The 8788-nt window shown below is 44.2% G+C and overlaps 1 pseudogene; it reads right to left on the bottom strand.

Moving 5' to 3' along the window:
• Positions 1-275: 275 nt before the first annotated feature.
• LOC147976332 (uncharacterized) lies at positions 276-2063 on the bottom strand (annotated as a pseudogene).
• Positions 2064-8788: the final 6725 nt, after the last annotated feature.

Raw genomic sequence — 8788 nt, 5'->3', positions numbered from 1 at the left:
TGGCGAAGCCATGTCGATCTCAGCGTGATTGGGTTGGTCGGTGAGGATGCTCTGGCTGATTTGGCTGTCGGAGGAGGGGAAGAAGATCTTAGGCTGTCGAATTTGGGGTTTCGCGGACCCTTGAGAGGTTCGAACACTAGGGTGCGTGCGAAGAACTCGTCCTCCCCAGTTAATGCGACCGTCGATAGAAACTCGATGGCACGAATGCTTTTCCCAATCTTTCATGATACGATGTCACTTGAAACGGTGTGGCGTTCGCGATCTTATAGATGCAATCACCACAAAAACAACAGGCACACCTTGATAAAGAAGTACGTGGACGATCCTCGAAGAATCAGCATCAAATTAGAGACGGCGTCTCCAATCTCTCGCCTGAACACAAAGCAATGATATAAGCTTCTCAACTAGTACGCATAAATTAACTCGTCAAGGGAAGATACCCCGGCTTGCTAGTCTTTATTTGTCCGACAAAATATAAACCAAAACCTACCCTCTCCTAGTGATACGATAAACTATAAATACTACTTCAGCCGGCGGCGAACAGATCGGAACCGACTCATACTACTCCTACTTCCTAAAAATCCTAACCAAATAGTAATATCCTAGTTAATTGCAACCGTCCAATTAGGCACGGCACTTAGGCACGCAAGCCTCTTAGCTTTCTCTAAGCCAACGTGTACGTGTTGGAGTCCTTCCTCGCATGTACATGTTACTTGCATGTGTAGGTTTCGTCCCAGCTAATGTACGTACAGAGGCCAGCTTCCAGTCCTTGTGTTCTGCAATTTCCTTGTCCATCAACATATTGGGAGGAACAAAACTAGTCCTGGGCTGGGTCATAGACTGCACTCTTTGCGTTATCCGACCTCCACACCCTCCTTTCGTCACAACTTGTCGACGTAACGCAGGCACAATATACCTAGCGTTTCTTCCTTGGTTGACTATGTCAACCAGATTGGTACTAACGGCATATAGGGTTGCATCATCCTCCCTCCCTTGAAAGCAAACCATCCTTGGTTTCGGCATATACCTTGTAGTTTTCTTTTTGAACACTTCTATGGTACAACTGATATCTTTTGCATCTTTGGGAAGAATAACATAGAACTCACCCTTATGCATAAAAGTGTACCTATTTGTTCGTCCATGATGGAGAGCGTTAACATCATGCTGCCATGGACGCCCCAAAATAAGATGACAAACATGTAGTGGCATAACGTCGCATTCCACTTTATCAACATAGCCATCAACAGAAAAAGGGACCTTCACCCTGTGAGTAACCTTCACTTTGCCCACATCATTGATCCACTTCATATAGTATGGTTTTGGGTGCTCCCATGTTGGCAAAGAAAGAGACTCCACCACATCCTTGCTAATCATATTGCTAGCACTACCACCATCAATTATCAGTTTGCACACTTCTCCCTTGATGGTACATGCAGTTTAAAAAAAATACTCCGTCGCTGTCCTGGTTCAAAAATGACATTGTCATCTTGCTGGACCTTATGTGCTAGCAAACTCTCCATATCAGGATCATCTTGAGGATAACATAGTATGGTATCACCACGACCTTTTTTGATTCCATCCTCTAACTTAGGCATCTCATCTTCAGATTCTGAAATATATTCCGCATCAACCAGTAGAACCCTTCGCTGATTGGAACATTCATGCTTCATGTGTCCACGTCCTCCACACTTGTGGCAAATAATATTACGGTGATGAGAAGACGTCGCACTAGATGAAACTTGAGAAACCTCCTTTTGTGCAGCAGCCACTTTGGTTTGTTCAATGCTTCCCGACTTATAAGAAGTAGACGGCTTAGCACTAAACCCACCCTCAATAAGAGAAGAACCACGTCGCCCACTGTTGTAAGTTGGACGAGTCTCTGAAGCTTGCTTCTCCAATACCCAACGTTCAGCACGCTCCGCTTGATGAAGCAACTCATGAATATCATTATATTGCATTAAACCAACACAGTCACGAATCTTTTCTTCTAACCCCTCAAAGAAACGTACCATGATCGCCTCCGCAGACTCACGCACAGCTGTACGGATCATCAAAACTTGCATCTCCTTGTAGTACTCATCAACTGATTTCGTACCTTGCACTAAATGACGCAGTCTACTATGAAGCTGGCGAGTGTAGTAAGCAGGCACGAAACGTTCCCTCATGATTCGCTTCATGTCAGCCCATGTCACTGTTCGCTCGTGGGTACTGTTCTTACTATCCCACCATACAAGAGCATACTCTGTAAATTCCATTGATGCAACACGAACCTTCTTCTCTTTGGAGTAGTTATGACCATCAAAAATCTGATTTACGCGCATCTCCTACTCCAAATATTTCTTCGGGTTAGCACACCGTCCCGAGAATTCAGGTATGGTTATCTTGATTCGACCCAAACCATCATCCTCACGGGCACCATTGTCGCCATAGTCACGGTGCCGCCCAGCATGACAGTGAGCCCCTACATCATGCCGTGGTCAGTGAGGTAAGCCTCCATGGGCATCAGAATCCTCAGAAAAATCACCATCATCGTCGTTGTTGTGGTTACGACGTCGTCGTGGTGAGTGGGACTGTCGGGGTGCCACATCTCTCGCCCGAAGGCGCTGAACTGTTGCGGTGAGCTGATTAAGACTCTCAGTCACCACCTGTAGACTATCAGTGCGCTGTCGGTCGCTGGCAGTCAAACGCTCATTCAACCTGTCTTCGACGCCTACAATATTTGTAGACAACTCCTCCACCCTTGTCCCAAGCTTCTTGTTGGCTCCCTTGATCGCCATCAGATGAATACGCAAATCATCACTTATCTCCAAACCCTCCGGAAGCTCATCGACCTCCTCATGATCAGATTTGTCATGCTGCGAGTTCACCATCTTTCAAACAGTTGAATCAAATAGCAGGAAAAGAAATTGTACTGTGATCAACCTTGCTCTGAATACCACTTAATGCGACCGTCGATAGAAACTCGATGGCACGAATGCTTTTCCCAATCTTTTACGGTACGATGTCACTTGAAACGGTGTGGCGCTCGCGATCTTGTAGATGCAATCACCACAAAAACAACACGCACACCTTGATAAAGAAGTACATGGACGATCCTCGAAGAATCGGCAGCAAATTAGAGATGGCGTCTCCAATCTCTCGCCAGAACACAAAGCAATGATATAAGCTTCTCAACCAGTACACACAAATTAACTCGTCAAGGGAAGATACCCCGGCTTGCTATTCTTTATTTGTCCGACAAAATATAAACCAATACATGCCCTCTCCTACTGATACGATAAACTATAAATACTATTTCAGGCGGCGGTGGACAGATCAGAACCGACTCGTACTACTCCTACTTCCTAAAAATCCTAACCGAATAGTAATATCCTAGTTAATTACAACGGGCCAATTAGGCACGGTACTTAGGCACGCAGGCCTCTTAGCTTTCTCTAAGCCAACGTGTACGTGTTGGAGTCCTTCCTCGCATGTACATGTTACTTGCATGTGCAGGTTTCGTCCCAGCTAATGTAAATACAGAGGCCAACTTCCAGTCCTTGTGTTCTGTAATTTACTTGTCCATCAACATATTGGAAGGAACAAAACTAGTCCTGGGTTGGGTCATAGACTGCACTCTTTGCGTTATCCGACCTCCACACCCTCCTTTCATCACAACTTGTCGACGTAACGCACGCACAATATACCTAGTGTTTCTTCCTTGGTTGACCGTGTCAACCAGATTGGTAGTAACGTCATATAGGGTTGCATCACCAGTCTGCCCACGCATCGATTCCATGGCCTAGCTCGATGAACCAAATGGACAAGAGACACGGTAGTTTACCCAGGTTCGGGCCACCTTGCAGTGTGATGCTAGCTGCAACTACGTCGGTAATTCCTTGGAGAGGGAGGGATGATGGAGCACAATGATGGTAGGTATTTCCCTCAGTTATGAAACCAAGGTATCGAACCAGTAGGAGAACCAAGCAACACAACGTAAACATCACCTGCACACAAACAACAACACCTCACAACCCGACGTGTTAAAGGGGTTGTCAATCCCTTTTGGGGTATGGCGCCAGAAATTGCATGTTGATGGGAGAAAGTTGTAATAGATTGAAATAATAGATCGCAAATAAAATAAAATGCAGCAAAGTAATTTTGGATTTTTATTTTAATAGATCTGAATAAAAATGCAAAGGAAAAGTAGATTGCAAGGCAAATATATGAGAAAGAAGACCCGGGGGCCGTAGGTTTCACTTGTGGTTTCTCTCGAGAAAAATAGCAAACGGTGGGTAAACAAATTGCTGTTGGGCAATTGATAGAACTTCAAATAATTATGATGATATCCAGGCAATGATCATTACATAGGCATCACGTCCAAGATTAGTAGACCGACTCCTGCCTGCATCTACTACTATTACTCCACACATTGACCGCTATCCAGCATGCATCTAGTGTATTAAGTTAATGAATAAATGGAGTAATGCAATAAGAACGATGACATGATGTTGACGAGATCCGTTTATCTACATGGTGGTAGATATAGATCTCATCTTTTTATCCTTAGTAGCAATGATACATACATGTCGGTTCCCTTTCTGTCACTAGGATCAAGCACCGTAAGATCGAACCCACTACCGGGCACCTCTTCCCATTGCAAGATAAATAGATCAAGTTGGCCAAACAAAACCCAAATATCGGAGAAGAAATATGAGGCTATAAGAGATCATGCATAAAATAGATCAAAGAAACTCAAATACTTTCATGGATATAAAAAGATAGATCTGATCATAAACTCGAAGTTCATCGATCCCAACAAACACACCGCAAAAGAGTTACATCATATGGATCTCCAAGAGACCATTGTATTGAGAATCGAGAGAGAGAGAGAGATGAAGCCATCTAGCTACTAACTACGGACCCGAAGGTCTACAAAGAACTACTCACGCATCATCGGAGAGGCACCAATGGAAGTGGTGAACCCCTCCATGATGGTGTCTAGATTGGATCTGGTGGTTCTAGACTCGGCGGCGGCTGGATGAATATTTCGTCGACTCCCCAAGGGTTCTGGTATTTTTGGGGTATTTATAGAGCAAAGAGGCGGTCTTAGGGGCACCCGAGGTGGGCACAACCCACCAGGGCGCTTGAGGCTCCTGGCGCGCCTTGGTGGGTTGTGCCCCCCTTGGGGCACCCCAGGTGCAGCCAGGGCCCATTCCCTTCCTTCTGGCCCATAAAAAATCTCAATAAAGTTTCATGGCATTTGGACTCCATTTGATATTGATTTTCTACGATGTAAAAAACACGGAAAAAATAACAACTGGCACTTAGCACTATGTCAATAGGTTAGTACCAAAAAATGATATAAAATGACTATAAAATGATTATAAAATATCCAAGATTGATAATAAAACAGCATGGAACAATAAAAATAATATAGGTACTTTGGAGACATATCAGCATCCCCAAGCTTAACTCCTACTCGTCCTCGAGTAGGGAAGTGATAAAAACAGAATTTTTGATGTGGAGTGTTGTTCATCAAGTCATATCATATTCTTTTCTTTATAGCATGGACATTTGTACTTTTATGCACTACAAAAAAAATACACTTCCGTGATGATACGTGTTTGTCACAGTAGGTCGCTTTTTTTGTCATGCATGTACATCCATGACAAATTTATGACAGAATCAAGACAGTCATACCTGTGCTGTCGTAGAAGTGTTCCATGACATTACCAAAATTATCATCACGGAAGTGTCCACTTCCATGACGATAAATCGCGCGTCACAGAAGTGCTTTCGTCAAGGGTGACCGACACGTGGCATCCACCGTAACGGAACGCCGTTAAGCTATCAGGTCGGGTTTTGGATCCGATAACCCGTTAACAGCCCCGACCAATGGGAAATTTCCACGTGTAAAATTCTTATTGGTCGGACGAAACATGTGTCAGCTCGTCAGTGGGTCAGATAGGCGCCTATGATACGTCGACATGTGGCACGGCCCAATAGAGGCCCATTCCTGTGAAAAGGCTGGCCCGTTTGACTTGGTCAAAAGCTGGCGGCCGGCCCATGGAAAGCCTGTTAACGGCCTGTTCGCATATAGCCCATTTACAGCCCGCTAACCCAAGGCCCGTTACACCCTATCCGAATTAGGCCCAGTAGCGTCATCTGGGCCATCCAATATGATTCCAGCCCGTTTTCACTTCTAGCCCATGTATGGCCCATGACGTCTTTCGACCCATATGAGGCCCTATGTAACTCTTGGCCTATTAACGGCCCGTGGTGAAACTGGCCCGTAATGAACAGTGTATCACTTTACACCCATTAACGACCCATGGTGAAACTGGCCCATAATGAACAGTGAATCACTTTATACCCATTAACGGCCCGTTATTCCGTTGGGCCGTTTCCAGCCCATGTTATCTTTCGGCCTTCTCAGAGCCCATTTATTCTTGGGCTCATTTCCAGCATTCGTTTACTTACGGCCTACTGTCATTTTCTGCTTGTGGGCCAAATTCAGCCCGTGGTTACAGTCGGCCCGTTTGTGGTCCGTTAATACGTTGGGCCGTTTTCATAGCGTCATCAAATACGACCTATTAACGATGGCCCGTTACGGTCGGCCCATGAACGAACGATTCCAACTCTAGACCGTTTACGGCCATAATGTGACCTGTTATTGGCCCATGTTTGGCCATCGATCATACAGCCCGTATAAGGCCCATTGATGATACGGCCCATAGAAGGCCTACTGTTTCTACGGCCCGTAAAAGGCCCACTATTTCTACGGCTCGTAGGAGGCCCAGTGTCACTACAGTAAATATTAGCCCATGGTTATTGTGACCTAGTTTAAAAAAATAGGTTATTGCAGCCACTAGTTAACCGCGGAAAAAGAACTGCAATGACTACAAGCAAACAAATAAACAAGACAACAAGGAAATAAATAAGCAAGCAGCTAACGCTAGGCTATCACGGCTATTACACATATTACATCCACTGGGCATCAAAGTTCGCCACCAGTGCAAATATAGGGAACAAAGCAGCATATCATATACACTGGCTATCAAAATTGGCCACCAGTGCAAATAAACGCGGCAGCAAAACAAGAGCATAACTGAAACAACTTCAGAAGAGCTCAAGAAACGTTATCCTGGGTATCCACCATGCTGGCAATAAGCTTAGCAAGCTGATTAGCTTTGTCCTGTTTGGCGCTAAAATCCTCCAACGCTTGCTGTTGCACCAGAAAGTATGCATCTGAATGCTCCACGGACTTCCACAGTCCTTCCGCTTCTTGTCGCAGCACAACTGATCGATGTCTTTCAGCTTGTAGTTGAGACTCAAGAAACCGAACTGATTCAGACAGTGAGTTTGAATAGCTTGTGCAAGCGGTAGTGGCCAGTAACTCCAACAATAAACCAACACAGGATGTGTCACTATCCTGAACCCTATCTGCATTACTTCCTTTACCGTTTCTTAATAAGGCACTCTTCCCCAATATTCTGTCAGCATTCTAAAAGAAGAAACAAGCAGACACATAACAAGTTTAGCATGTACTACTATATGAAACTCATTTCAGTGAGCCAGTTCATTAGTAAGGTGGACAGGATTAAACTACCAAGTCTTCTATTGCCAAGTACTAGTACATAATAAAAGCATCAAACAAACATATATCTATGTCCTATGGTAGCAATGGAATCTTAAATTAGAACAGTTGTTCTTCAGGTTTAGGCACTTGTTCTACATGAACAGAGTACAGTAAAACGCAAGAATATAATACTTAAAAATAGAAAATGAGCTCATAGACCTTACCACATTCTTGGTTCGGGACTAGTACAGAACAAGGCGTTCCCAGTCATCGTCCAGTAAATGTGTCTCAGGAGAACGTAAGGGAATTTGATGAGTTTCTTTGCCGGTGAAGTACGTTTTCTTCAGATAATTCCGATACTGCCACCAAGCATTCTTGAAGATAGCAGAGGTATTAGCACATGTTACCTCATCCTGAGTTTCCAAATCGGTCCTTCTCTATAGAGAAAAATGGGAAAATTTGCTGTATTATAACCATCATGGAGGTAGGATGTATGGGATGAAGCAAAGTAATTGCCATGAATAACATTACTTACACATAACTCCTGGAGAAACACCTGCAACTGGCATTTTCCTTCATCTTCAGTATAATATTTCCAAGATGGGAAGATACGCACATACGATTTAACAACATCAAATGCGATAGATGCTAAACTACGACTAGCTGGTTGTGCTTCCTCCACAGGAATAGGCATACTAACTGGTGGAGTTGGGGTTCGCCATGATAGTACTAGCCCTTTGGGCACTGGAGCTGCCTTACTAACTGCTCTTGTTTGGGAGCTTTGTGGTGGAGATGGTGCTGTGTCTACAGGAACTGGGTTACTATCGGCTGGGGTTGGGGTTAGATTGGGTGAAGCTGGTTCTCTGTCCATCGTAGTAGGGGTACAATCTGCGAGAGTTTGGGTTATGTGTGGTAGGGCTGGTTCTTGTGCATGTACAACCGGGGTGCTATCTCCACCAAGAGGTAGCACTATTTTATTTGAAGACCGTGTTTTTAGTCCGCTAGATACTGGCATCACCCGCTCCAATTCAAATGGATGATAAACAGGAAACATAGTTGAATGTATAGACATTGTATGAGAGACATATGCAATAGATAGTGTGGAAAAAAGAGGGCATGAAATAGTTGACATGTATATTGTTTAACTAAAATGGATAGCATGATATAATTTCACATATATGATGCCTATCTAAACTAGATAGCATAGCATAACATAATTCAAATATA

Source organism: Triticum urartu, chromosome 4A (assembly GCF_056163025.1).
Source record: "Triticum urartu cultivar PI428250 chromosome 4A, HENAU_Tu73, whole genome shotgun sequence".
NCBI lineage: Eukaryota > Viridiplantae > Streptophyta > Magnoliopsida > Poales > Poaceae > Triticum > Triticum urartu.
The sequence above is the reverse complement of the archived record's forward strand: the minus strand, read 5'-3'. Positions and strand labels throughout refer to the sequence as shown.